At 42.1% G+C, this 17,541-nt stretch overlaps 6 non-coding genes across 6 annotated transcripts; 5 read left to right on the forward strand and 1 right to left on the reverse strand.

Moving 5' to 3' along the window:
- Positions 1-2,218: 2,218 nt before the first annotated feature.
- On the forward strand, positions 2,219-2,300 carry trnal-cag (transfer RNA leucine (anticodon CAG)). The gene has a single exon. It is a non-coding gene; the product is annotated as a tRNA-Leu (tRNA).
- A 298-nt stretch (positions 2,301-2,598) lies between these two features.
- trnai-aau (transfer RNA isoleucine (anticodon AAU)) lies at positions 2,599-2,672 on the forward strand. The gene has a single exon. It is a non-coding gene; the product is annotated as a tRNA-Ile (tRNA).
- A 170-nt stretch (positions 2,673-2,842) lies between these two features.
- Positions 2,843-2,924, reverse strand: trnas-uga (transfer RNA serine (anticodon UGA)). Its single transcript has one exon. It is a non-coding gene; the product is annotated as a tRNA-Ser (tRNA).
- Positions 2,925-5,095: 2,171 nt separating this feature from the next.
- Positions 5,096-5,317, forward strand: LOC117970045 (small nucleolar RNA U3). Its single transcript, XR_009309786.1, has one exon. It is a non-coding gene; the product is annotated as a small nucleolar RNA U3 (small nucleolar RNA).
- A 6,793-nt stretch (positions 5,318-12,110) lies between these two features.
- Positions 12,111-12,192, forward strand: trnal-cag (transfer RNA leucine (anticodon CAG)). The gene has a single exon. It is a non-coding gene; the product is annotated as a tRNA-Leu (tRNA).
- A 2,838-nt stretch (positions 12,193-15,030) lies between these two features.
- LOC131703309 (small nucleolar RNA U3) lies at positions 15,031-15,246 on the forward strand. Its single transcript, XR_009309774.1, has one exon. It is a non-coding gene; the product is annotated as a small nucleolar RNA U3 (small nucleolar RNA).
- Positions 15,247-17,541: the final 2,295 nt, after the last annotated feature.

Raw genomic sequence — 17,541 nt, forward strand, 5'->3', positions numbered from 1 at the left:
AGCTGGGTGCAGTTGCACAGCTTTTGGTTAAGCTGGCTCAGCTGAATGCGCGAGCACAGGGCAGGAGCATTGCTTCCCTTGTGGTGGCAAGGAGGCAGCTCTGGCTCTCACAGGCCAGGGTACAGGAGCCTGATAAGGCCCCATTGCTAGATGCTCCTATATCCCCGGGGCACACGTTTGGCCCAGCGGTGGAGGAGATGCTGCAACGCTCCGTCAAGGCGTGTGACGCGTCGCAGCAGTTGGCTAAGATGTGGCCAAGCAAGCCCTTCCAGCCAAGGCGGCCGCAGGAGCGCCAATGGCGCAGGAGCGCCAATGGCACAGCAGCAAGCGCACCCACAGGGCAGTAAAACCACCCCTTTGGGGGTTTCAGCACGCAGCCAACCCGCGTTTGCAAGACCGCAGCGCGGAGGGTAGCACCCTAGAGGAGGTAGCAGACCACGTCCTCGTGGCTCTGGCCAGGCCCCTCGTGAGCGAGCGCAGCCTAAGCAGCCCTGAGAAACCCCGACAGCCGTTAACCCACCCCTACACTGTTCCACAGCTCCTGTTCTGGCAACAATGCACAAACGACATTTGGGTGCGCAAAACTATACTTACCGGGTACACCCTTCAATTCCAGTTAAACCCCCCCCCCCTTCAGGGGAGTGGTGGTAACTGCAGTGAAGGACTCGGTTCAGTCCTCAGCTCTAAATGCAGAAATACAGGCATTGCTCAAGAAGAATGCCATTCAACTAGTAGACCCTGCTCTGACCGACCAGGGGTTCTACTCCAAGTACTTCCTAGTGCCAAAAAAGGACGGCGGTCTCCGCCCTATTTTAGATCTGCGACTACTGAACAAATACCTACGGGTGTTGTCGTTCAAGATGCTTACGCACAGGCACATTGTCCAGTCCATCCGGCAAGGCGACTGGTTTACCACCGTAGACCTCACAGATGCATACTTTCACGTTCCCATCTGTCCGGGTCACAGGAAGTACCTACGATTCGCATTTCAGAGCAGGGTCTATGAGTTTTGTGTCCTGCCATTCGGCCTGTCTCTAGCTCCTCGAACCTTTTCGAAGTGTATGGATGCCATTTTAGCCCTCTTGCGGACTCAAGGCGTCCGACTGCTGAACTATCTGGACGACTGGCTCATCTGCGCGCAGTCAAAGGAGCAGTTGGCTCAGCACACAGTGATGGTTACAGACCATCTTCAGCGGCTAGGTCTGAAGGTCAATTCAGAAAAGAGCTGCCTCGTGCCGAGCCAACAGACCGAATTTTTGGGTCTGCATCTGGACTCTGTGTCCATGGAAGCGACCCTGTCGACACAAAGATTTGCCTCACTGGAGCGGTGTCTCTCCCTATTCAGGTTGAGAGAAACAGTCAGCATGGAGCTGTGTCAGCGCATGCTGGGGTTGATGGCTGCCGCCTCGCAAGCCCTTCCTTTGGGCTTACTACACCAGAGACCTCTGCAGGTCTGGTTCAATGCCTTCGCGTTGCATCCGCGGAGAGACAAACACCGCAGGTTGAGGGTATCCCGAGCCTGCTGGGAAGCACTGCGCTGGTGGAAAGTTCCGTCGAACATCCGCCAGGGCGTACGCTTGGGTCCCATCTTCCGAAGGGAGGTTATTACGACCGATGCTTCCAACCAAGGTTGGGGAGCAGTCTGGAACCGGTCGGTTGATACCAATAGGCTTACATGACAGGTATTGGGTATAGACAATGTCATATACACAGAAATGAACACGGATTGTGTTTTTTTAAGGGCTGACTCATTTTAATGTTCGAGAGATCTACGTGTACTGGACAAATATACTGGATTTTTTCCATGTCGTAATTGTGCCGCCTGTGATAATGCGTTTGAAACTAGAGATAATGTGAGATAATGTCTGTTACTGGCGGATAGTTTACAAATGTACTCAATTATGTTACAACTTTTGTGTCTACAAAACATATCTGTAACATTTATGTAATGCCTGTGTGGTTTCTTCATGAAGTTAATTTGCTAACAGACTGTTCTTATTTGTTTCTAACCGTGAAGCAATCACTCTGTTTGACGTATATTTTCTGTCTGTAAGAGGAGTGTCCTTGTGATCCCATATAGAATGCGACGAAACAGGTCGCCCTCCTTAATATAAACAGATAAAGAATAAGTTCACGCACACACAAGGTGATTTACTGTAGCGTCAGACTTTGGAGGTTTAGCAGTGTACTGCAGTGTTGTGCAAAGTCGCCGGTGTAAGTCAGGATGGCCGAGCGGTCTAAGGCGCTGCGTTCAGGTCGCAGTCTCTCTGGAGGCGTGGGTTCGAATCCCACTTCTGACAAATCTGTTCATTTATTTATTTCTTAAAACGTCCACCGAATGCTTGGTAATTTGATTTGTTTTTCTTGTTAGTATTCAAATCACAAGGTCGTTAAATGAGAGAAAGTCACCGCAAGCCTGCACCTCACCACATCCTTCACACTGTTAAATTGCCTCATTATGACGAGGCCTCTAATTATGCCTTTCCAATACTTTGAATGTGTTATTGTTCAGTTTAACATGAGAACATCTTAGTAGAACAATCATAATGTCCGCAGGACTTATTTTCCTCGGCTTCTAGTAACAAGCTTTGAGTGTGTGGCCGGTTAGCTCAGTTGGTTAGAGCGTGGTGCTAATAACGCCAAGGTCGCGGGTTCGATCCCCGTACGGGCCATGGCTTTTCTTCTTTAAAGAAACCACAGCATTTGTAATGGTGGCAAAATGAACATTCTTTAACAAAAGGAACCGAAGCGATATGAACTACAACCAGTAATATTTCAGACTTCCTGAGCTTTAAACATGTATTAACAATGAACACATACAATCAATTAAAAACAAAACTTACGTAGTCAGCAGGATTCGAACCTGCGCAGGGAAACCCCAATTGATTTCAAATCCATCGCCTTAACCACTCGGCCACGACTACATGCTCGCACGGTTAGTTGTGAAAATATCCAAAAGAAGTAAATGGCTCCCGCAGTAATGCTGTAGATGGCAGTAAAGGCTAACTAATGAACCCAAGTCAAAAGCCTTTGTTGAAACTCTGTCAGATTTGTACAAGGCAAGCACACGTGGGAAAAGTAAATACAATATAATTTCTGTTAGCGTTCATAATAATGAATACATCTTTATTTCAAAATACGTAGCTATTTAACTGATCTTTTCAAAACTCCCCCATCCACAAAAACAAAGTAGTTATTTATTTCAACTGAAAAACTGACTTGCTTCATTGCTGCTGCCAGATCACTCGAGCACGTTCCGGCTAGCGTGAGCGGACTAAGCAGATAACAAGATCTACAAAATATCACATGCCAATAAAACTTACCATAATTATGTTCATTTTATTATTATTTATTTAGCAGACGCCTTTATCCGTGGCGACTTACAGAGACTAGGGTGTGTGAACTATGCATCAGCTGTAGAGTCACTTACATTTACATCTCACCCGAAAAACGGAGCACAAGGAGGTTAAGTGACTTGCTCAGGGTCACACAATGAGTCAGTGGCTGAGGTGGGATTTGTACCGGGGGACCTCCTGGTTACAAGCCCTTTATCTTTAACCACTGGACCACACAGCCTCCTATAACAAAATCAGACCCCAGATAGGACTTGAAACCACAATCCATGGCTTAGAAAGCCAGTGCCTTATCCATTAGGCCACAAGGGCTGACACAAAACGCACATTTGGTAGTAATAAAGAAAGTGGGTCAATAGTATCGTGGTTTAATACATCTCCAAGCCATCGTTGGTGTTCAAACACAGCAGAGTGTTACATTGGGAAAGGACCGTACTTGTCAGTACGTATTTGACATTCATGTGGGAAGATTTAAGATTGTGAAGAAGTTTAAATATGATGCGTATTTGCGCATTGGGAACCTTACATAATTAGGTTTTTGATTAATGCCACTTTCTTACGGACAGTAATCAAGGTGACGATACAAGACCAGAGCCAATAAAGCAGTTATTTTCCTGTCCTTTCATTACCATATTCTAGTGTGCTTGTTCAGAATATGCGTGAATCGTGAAAACGTCTTGCGAATATGAGAACAAAGCCAGCATTCACTTTATTGATCACCATGTGGATTAACCGCTATTGGAACACAGATGATTGTGTTAAAGATGTTAATAGACTTTTAATGTACACGTTTTAGAGCTAAACGTTTGTTGAGACAGTTCAAGCGCTGTAGCAGTGTTTAACTATTTCCTGGATGTTTGCCTTTTGGTTTTACTCTGGAAAAAGTAATAATAATAATAAAAAGTAGGCAAAACCATTTTTTGAGAAAACGCATTTGGGAGAAAAACTAACAGTTTGGAAACACTTTTGCAAAGGCATTGGATTCTATTGTGGTGTTTCCGAACTGTTGAACGTTTCTCATTACATGCAGGTTTACTGGCTTGACAAAAAGGCGATTGACGAAAAGAATGCTGTCTCGATAGCAAAATCGCGTCAAGCTGAAATAGCTCATTTGGGAGAGCGTTAGACTGTAACGGTCCCTGCTTCGATACCGGGTTTTTGTAAACAGCACGACTAGGGTTATTTGTTCTTAATTAATTTTTTGAATTAAAAAAACAGCAAATTTTTTCTTTAGTGTAATTGGAGGAAATAAAAACGTATTATAGTGCCATTTTCTAATGCGATAAAGAAATGCAAAAAGCATCATCTCTGCGTGGGCTTGAAACACCAAAATTTCGATTAACAGCCGAACGTGCTAACCGATTATGGTGTTTTATTAGATAACACCCTGGGAGCTCAACAGAACAGTGTGTATGCATAGAGCTAAAATGGAAACCAAATATATACGATTCAAATGGGAATCGTATTCAGATTTTAAGCACAAATTTGATAGACTTCACAGTGCAAAGGAGGAAGGCAGACAATGCAAATGAGGCAACTGGCTCCTACATTTTAAATCATACGAGAAACTTGAACCCAATTAAGCTTTTAACCGCCTGCAGTTTGGAATGAGTTTGAAATGTTGTTGTAACACCTCACTGGGCAACAGCAATTGCATTATATGAAAGTTCCTGTTAATTTCTCAGCGGCACAGCTACCGGTGCCACTCTGAGTTGGAGGTAGACGGTCGGCCACTTGCCCATAAAACAATACTTTCCGGGATCATTTCTATAGTGATTTGCCAGCGAAATGTGTTTATAAATTGTTTGGACTCGCTATCCACGAGGAAGAGTGAGAGTGTTCGTTTTTGAGCGTGAAGGGGACAGCGAGTGTTTTTTTTTTTTTTTGGCCAACTGCTCCCTGTTATTGATGACCGCTCCAGTGTTCCTTAGGGGGCTGGAGGAAGCGGACACGTTCTGAGTGGGTATCTTGCCTAAAGGTACGCAAGACGAACTACAGTTGCAAAGCACTGCTGCTTTTTCGATGCTTGATTAAAACTATCAATCTGACTGAAAACACGGATCACATTAATTGTGATCTGTTTGATACCAATAGGCTTACGTGACAGGTATTGTGTATAGACAATGTCATATACACAGAAATGAACACGGACAGTGTTTTTTAAGGGCTGACTTATTTTAATGTTCGAGAGATCTAGGTGTACTGGACAAATATACTGGATTTTTTCCATGTCGTAATTGTGCCGCCTGTGATAATGCGTTTGAAACTAGAGATAATGTGATATAATGTCTGTTACTGGCGGATAGTTTACAAATGTACTTGTGACAGGGTGGCTTTTTAATTTATTTTTGTACCAAGGTATTTTTGTTGACTCCAAGAACCTTTCCTACTTCCCTTCATGTCTGAATGTGTGTGTGCTTGTGATATGCATGATTAATGAATTCTGACTTACCATTTCCCCTATTTTCCCCAAATCACTGCAGTGTATCCCCATTCTTGGAGAACAACACAAGCAAAGAGAAAATATCATTAAAAAACCAAAGTTTGTATTATTCATACCTGTGTATAAAAATCCTTGTTGCTGGTAGTAGCTGATCAGCAGTGTATAAAAGATGGCCGCCAGTGATACCTCAGCATATAAAGATGGCTGATAGTGCCACATCAGCAGAAACAAAATGGTTGCTGAGGTTAAAGGTCATAGCTAATATTTAAAAGTGCACTTTTCTTTATGTTGTTGTCTTATATATGTGTATGGTTAACCTTATGTGTGTGGATCTGGACAAAATATTTTTTTTGATGATGCTAATGAAGCATTTTTGCATCTGTATTTATTTATTTTTTTTTTTAATTGAGAGCTGTATCTTTAAATGAGAGTTGCCTTATGGGAAATTGATTCTGTATATAAAGGCCTTGGAATGCTCAGGGGGGGAGATCTAACCTTGAAGGTGGGTGCTGGAGAGACTCATGGCGTATTACTGTCTCTTGTGTTTCTTTTGTTTCATATAAATAAATCGTTTTTTTACAATTTAATTCTGGCGTTTTTAACATCCTTTTTGGCAAGCCAAACCCAGTCACTCGGCCCGGTGACATATGGTGTCAGAAGCGGGGTTTTGCGGCTTGGGTGTTGCAAACATGAACACCATGATTTACCAGAATGCATAAAACGAGAGAATGGAGACAAAGGCCAAAAACGAGAAAGACAGTGGAAAAAATATCAACCAGACTTCCAACACCCCAAAAGAAAGAAGACCGCTGGAGTAAAGTGGTACATCATCTTAAACAGATGGCAGATGAGGATACGATGGAGGAGGGAGCAGAGGGAGTTATAACAGGTGCCAGACCCAAAACAACTCCTACCTTGCAAGTCCAGACCAGGTCCCAAAAGACTAATTTTCCAGCAACCAGAGTTTCTGAACCAGCAGCTGAACTGTCAGGTGGCCTACCGGAAGATATAGGGTCACTGTTAAAATGGCTGGCGATTCAGCAGGTGGAGACTGAAAAAAGACGACAGGAGGATGAGAAACGCCGGGTGGAGGAATTCCAGAGGTTCCGTGAAGAACAGCAGTTCCGAGAGCTGAAACTGCTTAAGGAGCAGCTTCAGAGAGAAGAACAGCAGCGCCAAGATTGGACAGACATGCTGAAAGCTCTGAAAGAAGCAGAATCTCACCAAGTGCCGGTCTGGAAGGATCCCAAGCTGGTTAGGCTGATGCCAGATGATGACATTGAGGCATATTTGACTACTTTTGAGAGAGTAGCACAGTCATGTCAGTGGCCACAGGAACAGTGGGTGTTGCGGCTTGCACCAAACTTAACAGGGAAGGCCCAGAAAGCCTACAGTGGAATGGACATTCAAGATGCCAAAAACTAAGCCAAAGTAAAGGATACCATATTGAAAAGATATGATATTAACTCAAACATATCGGCAGAGGTTCCGCAAATTCCGCTACAGAGATGCAGAGAGTCCTTGCGAGGTTTGCAATCGTCTGAAGGAGCTCTTCAATAAATGGATCAAACCTGAAACTCGGACTACAGTGCAGATGACGGAGATCCTCGTCTTGGAGCAGTTTTTGACAGTCCTTCCCGATGACTTACAGACCTGGGTTAAAGAGCACCGTCCCGAGACCTTGGAGAAAGCCATCTCTCTAGCAGAGGATTACACTTTGGCTCGGAAGGAATCGGATCGATGGCGACCTATGGTAAGACCCATCCAAAATACTGTTTTTTTGGAAAGAAAAGTAGTTGATCAGAGGGTACGGGAAGAGGGGATTCATGAGAGACTGTGTTATAATTGTGGTAAATCTGGATACCGTTTTTGCCCAAAGAACCAGACTTCTTTTAAAGGGAAACCAGATGACCTGTCCTTATTGGCAGGGAACTTTATGTTTAAAACTGTGACATTAGATGGAAAATCAATAGAAGGCTTAGTAGACTCTGGAAGTCGCCAGACTTTGGTTAAAACTAACCTGCTCAGGAACAAAAAAACAGTAGGGGTCAGGAACAAAAAAACAGTAGGGGTCACCCCTATCACTTGTGTCCATGGGGATATCCTGTGACAAATGTAAAGATGAAGATTAATGAGCAGGAGTTACAGATGAAGGTGGGGTTGGTTAAAAACCTACCCTACCCAGTAATACTGGGTCAAGACATTCCCATCTTTACTGACTTGCTGAATAATCCTCAGGCGAGACCTTCTGTTGTTTCAGTTATCACACGCAGTCAGTCTCGTGCATGTAAAGACTCAGACCTGGAAGAGGATGAACTTTTTCCCTTTTCTCCAGATATCTTTGAGGGAGGTGGGAAAAAACATCTCACAAAGGGAGAAAAGAAAAGGGCTAAAAGGTTGAGATCCGCAGGATTACCATTAAGACAGGAAATAAAAAGGTGGACATTGCTAAGCATCAACAAGAGGACACTACACTAACAAGTCTGTACAAGGGTCTTTATGATGGTGATGTTGAAAATGTTAAATTCCCTTTTTACACGGTACAACATGAGATATTGTATAGAAATTGTGAACATCCCAAAACTGGGAAAAGGGTAAAACAGCTGTTGGTCCCAAAGCCTTTTAGAAAGGACATTTTGAAGGTTGCCCACCAAATTCCTCTAGCTGGTCACATGGAGAGAGACAAAACACTGGAAAAAATTTTACAAAGATTCTTTTGGCCAAACGTCCATCAGGATGTGGCAGAGTATTGTCAGTCCTGTCCAGAATGTAAATTGGTTGCACCTGATCTGCTCAGAAACAGACACAAATTGATCTCTATTCCAGTTGTAGACAGCCCTTTTGAGAGGATTGCTATGGATATTGTGGGTCCATTAATATGCAGCTCCAAGGGTAACAAGTATATTTTGGTAATAAGCGATTACATGACCAGGTATCCAGAAGCAGTACCTCCAAGAAGTGCTACAGCTAAAAGAATTGCAGATGAGTTAGTCAAATTGTTCAGTCGTGTGGGAATACCCAAAGAAATACTGACTGATCAGGGCACTAATTTTACATCATCTTTGTTAAAGGAGTTATATCACCTCCTGGGTATCACTGCAATAAGAACCAGTCCCTATCATCCTCAAACGGATGGGTTGGTTGAAAGAATGAATCAGACCCTAAAACGTATGTTAAAGAAATAGTACAGTCAGAGCCTAAAGAGTGGGACAGAATGCTGCCATATCTTCTTTTTGCATATCGAGAGGTTCCCCAGGCCTCAACAGGGTTCTCACCCTTTCTGCTATATGGACGACAGCCTTGAGGCCCATTAGACCTCATTAAAGAGAGTTGGGAGGGGCAAACTGCTGATTCCACCAACATAATTGATTACATCGTAAATATGAGGGAAAAGCTTGCTAACTTTGCAAAATTGGCAAAAGAGAATGTAATGGAAGCCCAAATCAAGCAGGGGAGCTGGTATAACAAACATGCCAAAGAAAGACAGCTCAAGGTGGGGAGTAAAGTTTTGTTGTTGTTGCCTACCACAGAGAATAAGTTAATGGCAAGGTGACAGGGTCCCTTTACTGTGCTCAGACAAATAGGTCCTGTAGATTATGAAATTGCTCTATCTGAACGAAAGAAAAATATTTTTTCACATTAACCTATTAAAACCTTGGTTTGATAGGGCACAAAGTAATCTTTCTCTCACTATCCTGCCTGAGCTAGGTAAGGCTATGGCAGAAGAGGCCTATTCTAGACTAAAAGATCCTGAAACCAAGTGTGATATCCCGAGGGGTTGTAATTTGTCAATAGATCAGCATGCTGATCTGGATAAATTGTTGGAAATGTTTGAGAATGTTTTCATAGGTCTGCCTGGCAAGACCGATGTAATTCAGCATGTGATTGATACTGAACAGCATGTCCCTATCAGACAAAGACCATATCGAGTTCCAGAGAAACTAAAAGCTAAAGTGGCAGAGGAAATAGAGCAAATGCTAGCTTTAGGGGTAATTGAGCCATCAACCAGTCCGTGGTGCTCACCAGTAGTCATTGTACCCAAGAAGGATGGGCAAATTAGGTTTTGCATCGACTTTCGAAAATTGAATGCAATATCCAAATTTGATACTTACCAGATGCCAAGAGTAGATGAGCTGCTAGATCTGTTAGGTGGTGCTAAGTTTATAACCACTTTAGATTTAACCAAAGGTTATTGGCAAATTCCCTTAGAGGAAGGTTCTAGAAGTAAGACTGCTTTTTCTACTTCCCATGGCCTCTATCAGTTCCGCACAATGCCTTTTGGTTTACATGTGGCACCAGCAACGTTTCAACGTCTGATGGACCGGCTACTACAAGATCATCTAGGCTACGCTGCTGCATACCTTGATGATGTAATTATTTATAGTCCAGACTGGGAGAGTCACCTGAAACATATAGAACTAGTGGTGAGGGAAATAGCTAAAGCAGGTTTGACCATCAATCCTCAAAAGTGTGTATTGGGCAGCTCTGAGACAAAGTATCTGGGATACATAGTGGGGAATGGACAGGTGAAGCCAGAGGTGTCAAAGGTGGAAGCAGTAGCAGAGGCAGCCATACCGACCACAAAGAAGTCAGATCTTTCCTTGGGTTAGCTGGCTACTACCGTAGATTTATCCCAAAGTTTTCACAAAATGCAGCACCTTTGACTGAGTTAATCAAGAAGTCCAAAAATAACCAGGTAAATTGGACAGATGAATGTCAAGTAGGGTTTGAGACACTGAAAAAGGCACTATGTTCTGAACCTGTGTTAACTAGCCCTGATTTTACCAAACCCTTCATTGTGCAAACAGATGCATCGGAGGTGGGTTTAGGAGCAGTACTATGTCAAGGAACTGGAGGGGAGGAATATCCAATCCTTTACATAAGTCGGAAACTATTCCCCCGAGAAACGTGATACAGTACAATTGAGAAGGAGTGCCTGGCAATCAAATGGGCCTTGGAGACTTTAAGGTACTACCTCTTAGGCAGTACATTCACACTGGTTACTGATCACCATCCACTTACTTGGATCAATAGGATATAAAGACAAAAATGCCCGCATAGCTAGGTGGTATCTAGCATTACAACCATATCACTTCCAGGTGAACCACAGAGCGGGAAGTAAGCATCAGAATGCAGACCACCTCTCAAGGTATGGATTTGAGGTGGGTCAGGAAAAAGAAATGTCGGAAACTATGGTTCCCTCTTAAGGGGAAGGGTATGTGACAGGGTGGCTTTTTAATTTATTTTTGTACCAAGGTATTTTTGTTGACTCCAAGAACCTTTCCTACTTCCCTTCATGTCTGAATGTGTGTGTGCTTGTGATATGCATGATTAATGAATTCTGACTTACCATTTCCCCTATTTTCCCCAAATCACTGCAGTGTATCCCCATTCTTGGAGAACAACACAAGCAAAGAGAAAATATCATTAAAAAACCAAAGTTTGTATTATTCATACCTGTGTATAAAAATCCTTGTTGCTGGTAGTAGCTGATCAGCAGTGTATAAAAGATGGCCGCCAGTGATACCTCAGCATATAAAGATGGCTGATAGTGCCACATCAGCAGAAACAAAATGGTTGCTGAGGTTAAAGGTCATAGCTAATATTTAAAAGTGCACTTTTCTTTATGTTGTTGTCTTATATATGTGTATGGTTAACCTTATGTGTGTGGATCTGGACAAAATATTTTTTTTGATGATGCTAATGAAGCATTTTTGCATCTGTATTTATTTTTATTTTTTTTAATTGAGAGCTGTATCTTTAAATGAGAGTTGCCTTATGGGAAATTCATTCTGTATATAAAGGCCTTGGAATGCTCAGTGGGGGAGTTCTAACCTTGAAGGTGGGTGCTGGAGAGACTCATGGCGTATTACTGTCTCTTGTGTTTCTTTTGTTTCATATAAATAAATCGTTTTTTTTACAATTTAATTCTGGCGTTTTTAACATCCTTTTTGGCAAGCCAAACCCAGTCACTCGGCCCGGTGACAGTACTCAATTATGTTACAACTTTTGTGTCTACGAAACATATCTGTAACATTTATGTAATGCCTGTGTGGTTTTTTCATGAAGTTAATTTGCTAACAGACTGTTCTGATTTGTTTCTAACCGTGAAGCAATCGCTCTGTTTGCCGTATATTTTCTGTCTGTAAGAGGAGTGTCCTTGTGATCACATATAGAATGCGACGAAACAGGTCGCCCTCCTTAATATAAACAGATAAAGAATAAGTTCACGCACACACCAGGTGATTTACTGTAGCGTCAGACATTGGAGGTTCAGCAGTGTACTGCAGTGTTGTGCAAAGTCGTCAGTGTAAGTCAGGATGGCCGAGCGGTCTAAGGCGCTGCGTTCAGGTCGCAGTCTCTCTGGAGGCGTGGGTTCGAATCCCACTTCTGACAAATCTGTTTGTTTATTTATTTCTTAAAACGTCCACCGAATGCTTGGTAATTTGATTTGTTTTTCTTGTTAGTATTCAAATCACAAGGTCGTTAAATGAGAGAAAGTCACCGCAAGCCTGCACCTCACCACATCCTTCACACTGTTAAACTGCCTCATTATGACGAGGCCTCTAATTATGCCTTTCCAATACTTTGAATGTGTTATTGTTCAGTTTAACATGAGAACATCTTGGTAGAACAATCATAATGTCCGCAGGACGTATTTTCCTCGGGTTCTAGTAACACGTGCGTGGAAACCCCAATGGATTTCTAGTCCATCGCCTTAACAACTTGGACACGACTACATGCTCGCACGAGTATTTGTGAAAATATCCAAAAGAAGTAAACGAAACCCGTAGTAATGCTGTAGATGGCAGTATAGGCTAACTAATGAACCGAAGTCAAATGTCTTTGTTGAAACTGTCAGATTTGTACAAGGCAAGCACACGTGGGAAATGTAAATACAATATAATTGTTGTTAACGTTCATAATAATGAATACATCTTTATTTCAAAATACGTAGCTATTTAACTGATCTTTTCAAAAAACACCCCCATCCACAAAAACAAAGTAGTTATTTATTTCAATTGAAAAATTGACTTGCTTCATGGCTGTTGCCAGAGCACTCGAGCACGTTCTGGCTAGCGTGAGCGGACTTAGCAGATAACAAGATCTACAAAATATCACATGCTAATAAAACATACCATAATTATGTTTGTTTTTATTATACATGGCGACTTATAGAGACTAGGGTGTGTGAACTATGCATCAGCTGCAGAGTCACTTACAGTTACATCTCAACCTAAAACGAAGCACAAGAAAGTTAAGTGACTTGCTCAGGGTCACACAATGAGTCAGTGGCTGAGGTGGGATTTGTACCGGGGGACCTCCTGGTTACAAGCCCTTTATCTTTAACCCTTTGCGGTCCATTTATTAATCGCGCGTCAAGCACGCCAGGTCTAATTAATTATTATGCTTGTTAATTATTATTATACCCTTGTTTATTATGGACGCCCATTATCTGATACCTGATACCATGTATGACTATTCATGAAATACGCCTTTTTTTTTTTTTTTTTTTTTCCGACTTGTCTCGGCTCCTGTCGCTACCACTCGGCAATTGAATGGTTTTCTCGGCTTTTTCCGGAGAAAAAACGACTAAACACCCGTTTATTGCGTTGCTATAATGATGTCGGACCCAGTCCGACAAAGGACCTGTGAGGAATAATTGCAATGTCGGACCCAGTCCGACAATGGACCGCAAAGGGTTAACCACTGGACCACGCAGCCTCCTATAACAAAATCACACTTCAGATTTGACTCAAACCCACAATCCCTGGCTTAGGAGGCCAGTGCCTTAGCCATTAGGCCACAAGGGCTGACACGATAAACACAAGAAAGTGGGAACAATAGTATCGTGGTTTAATACATAATATCCAAGCCATCGTTGGTGTTCAAACACAGCAGAGTGTTACATTGGGAAAGGGCCGTACTTGTCAGTACGTATTTGACATTCATGTGGGAAGATTTAAGATTGTGAAGAAGTTTAAATATGCTGCGTATTTGCGCACTGAGAACCTTACATAATTAGGTTTTTGATTAATGCCACTTTCTTACGGACAGTAATCAAGGTGACGATACAAGACCAGAGCCAATAAAGCAGTTATTTTCCTGTCCTTTCATTACCATATTCTAGTGTGCTTGTTCAGAATATGCGTGAATCGTGAAAACGTCTTGTGAATATGTGAACAAAGCCAGCATTCACTTTATTGATCACCATGTGGATTAACTGCTATTTTAAAACAGATGATTGTGTTAAAGATGTTAATAGATTTTTAATGTACACGTTTTAGAGCTAAACGTTTGTTGAGACAGTTCAAGCGCTGTAGCAGTGTTTAACTATTTCCTGGATGTTTGCCTTTTGGTCTTACTCTAGAAAAAGTAATAATAATACTAAAAAGTAGGCAAAACCATTTTTTGAGAAACCGCATTTGGGAGAAAAACTAACAGTTTGGAAACACATTTGCAAAGGCATTGGATTCTATTGTGGTGTTTCTGAACTGTTGAACGTTTCTCATTACATGCAGGTTTACTGGCTTGACAAAAAGGCGATTGAGGAAAAGAATGCTGTCTCGATAGAAAAATCGCATCAAGCTAAAATAGCTCAGTTAGGCGAGCGTTAGACTGTAACGGTTCCTGCTTCGATACCGGGTTTTTGCAAACAGCACGACTAGGGTTTTTTTTTTTATTAATTTTTTGAATTAAAAAAAAACAGCACATTTTTTCTTCAGTGTAATTGGGGGAAATAAAAACGTATTATAGTGCCATTTTCTAATGCGATTAAGAAATGCAAAAAGCATCATCCCTGCGTGGGCTTGAAACACCAGCCTTTCGATTAACAGCCGAACGTGCTAACCGATTATGGTGTTTTATTGGATAACACCCTGGGAGCTCAACAGAACAGTGTGTATGCATATTGCTAAAATGGAAACCAAATATATACGATTCAAATGGGAATCGTATTCAGATTTTAAGCACAAATTTGATAGACTTCATAGTGCAAAGGAGGAAGGCAGACAATGCAAATGAGGCAACAGGCTCCTACTTTTTAAATCATACGAGAAATTTGAACCCAATTAAGCTTTTAACCGCCTGCAGTTTGGAATGAGTTTGAAATGTTGTTGTAACACCTCACTGGGCAACAGCAATTGCATTATATGAAAGCTCCTGTTTATTTGTCAGCGGCACAGCTACCGGTGCCACTCAGAGTTGGAGGGAGACGGTCAGCCACTTGCCCATAAAACAATACTTTCAGGGATCATTTCTATAGTGATTTACCAGCGAAATGCGTTTTTAAAGTGTTTGGACTCGCTATCCACGAGGAAGAGTGAGAGTGTTCGTTTTTGAGCGTGAAGGAGACAGCGAGTGTTGTTTTTTGGCCAACTGCTCCCTGTTATTGATGACTGCTCCAGTGTTTCTTAGGGGGCTGGAGGAAGCAGACACGTTCTGAGTGGGTATCTTACCAAAAGGTACGCAAGACGAACTACAGTTGCAAAGCACTGCTGCTTTTTCGACGATTGATTAAAACTATCAATCTGACTGAAAACACTGATCACATTAATTGTGATCGGTTTGATACCAATAGGCTTACATGACAGGTATTGTGTATAGACAATGTCATATACACAGAAATGAACACGGACAGTGTTTTTTTAAGGGCTGACTCATTTTAATGTTCGAGAGATCTCGGTGTACTGGACAAATATACTGGATTTTTTCCATGTCGTAATTGTGCCGCCTGTGATAATGCGTTTGAAACTAAGAATTTTACAAGCTATACAAAGAAAAAAAAAAAAAAAAATGAGTACAGTATCTCACAAGTGATCACCTGTGCTTCACCTTGTAAAGGTTTTGTTTGAAAGACTAAGGCCAATCTAAGTATCTTTAGAAAGAAAAAAGATTATTAAGAGTAATCTTAAAGAAAGTCTTAACCAAACCAACGGACATAAAAAACCTGAATCCATGGTTCTAAACAAACTATTCTTTAATGCATCTCAGCGGATATATATCTACATGTACCCATATCCACACACTCAATCGAGCAAAACAATGTGTTATGAAAAACAAGCACAGGACAGACCGAGAGAGATATAAATAGATATATTGTTGGGCCCAAAGTCCTTGAGAAGTCCAGCTCCAGGTAAGAAGCAAACAAAAACATAATCCAATACACACAACAAAACAAAGTAACAAAGTAAACAAATCCAGCAATGAAAATTGGTAAAAAGGAATGGTCTCACCACTTTGCTGATGCGGATCCTCTTTTAGCTTTCAGATCATTTCCTGCCAATGGCATAATTTTGTATCCACATGTCGCTTTATCCAGCAATTACAGAGTACATAGGCTTCTTAGAAAATTCAATCAGGAGCACAGGTGCAGAGGCAGCAGGAGGTCACAAAGTAGAAAAAAAACACCCACCTTGATAGATAGACCTGTGCTTTTATACTACCCCTCTTAAAGTTGTATACCCACTTTTTTATAATTCCTAATTGAACAAGTTTGTGACCACTTTGAGAGAATTACATTTCGGATTAAAGTGTCTGGCCAGACTAACTGCAATCAATTAAGTTGCAGATGGGGAGTTTCTTACCGCATTATATGTGGTCGGTGTCACATATCCCCCCCCAAACAAGAGGCACAACTGGGTTTAAAACCAAAGTAGGGTTTTAAGTTAACTACATTTAAGGTGTCACACATCTGATCACCAAACTGCACTCGATAATTAACCGGTCCAAGTCGCTTCATTACTGTAAATGGACCAGTCCATTTGGCGCAAGCTTAGCTGAAAACTTAGAAGCAGCTTCAGATAAAGGGTGTGACCTAACCCAGACCAAACGTAAATATGTAACATTTGAGGAGGGTGATTTGGAGTACTTACTTGGCCTGCCTAGTCTGAGCCTTATCTACATTACTAACCACCTGATGAACTAACTGCTGTTGCCTTTCAAGTAAGTTTTGTCTTAACGACTCTTGCTGGGGAGCTACATTACAAAGCCGATCCAATGGCCCTTTTAATCTTTGCCCCAATGCCCGTTAAGTGGGACTAAATCCTGTGGATTCCTGGCGAGCAGAATTGATGGTGAATCGGAATCAGCAAATCCACTTATCCCATTCTTCATTGTTATTCCCCACATAATAGGCGATAATTGTCTTCACCGTGCGGTTTATAAGTTCTGTGAGGTTGATTTGCAGGTGGTATGCTGTAGTGAGCTTGTTCACAACTCCCCAGGTCTTAAAGATACCTTTCAGGAGTTGACTGGTGAACTGGCTCCCTCTGTCAGACACCAAATAGCGTGGTGTGCCCCATCGAGTAAAGATGTCCCTAATCAGGATGTTAATAATCCGGGGAGTCTTGCCATCTCATAATGGAAAAAACTCAACCCATTTTGAGTAATAATCCACAACTACCACAAGTATGGTGTTACCGCTCTTACTGCAGGGAAATGGGCCCATCAGGTCGATTCTAAGCATTTCTCTCAGTTCGGTAACAGTGCTGGATTGTAACATACCTGCAGGTTTTGTTTTCGATGCCTTATACTGCTGACAGGTCTGGCATTCCTTTGTATGTCTCCAAGTTTCCTTGCGAATCTCTGGCCACCAGGCCACCTCCAGCATTCTGAAAAGTGTCTTTAGCCTGCCCAGATGTCCCCTTAGTGGATTGTTGTTATAGTACTGTAAGAAAGTTGATGTTAACTCAGAGGGGACCACAAGCTGAAACTTGAATTCATCGCCTTTGATTGGTACCCGCC

This window comes from Acipenser ruthenus, chromosome 32 (assembly GCF_902713425.1).
Source record: "Acipenser ruthenus chromosome 32, fAciRut3.2 maternal haplotype, whole genome shotgun sequence".
Classification (NCBI taxonomy): Eukaryota; Metazoa; Chordata; class Actinopteri; order Acipenseriformes; family Acipenseridae; genus Acipenser; species Acipenser ruthenus.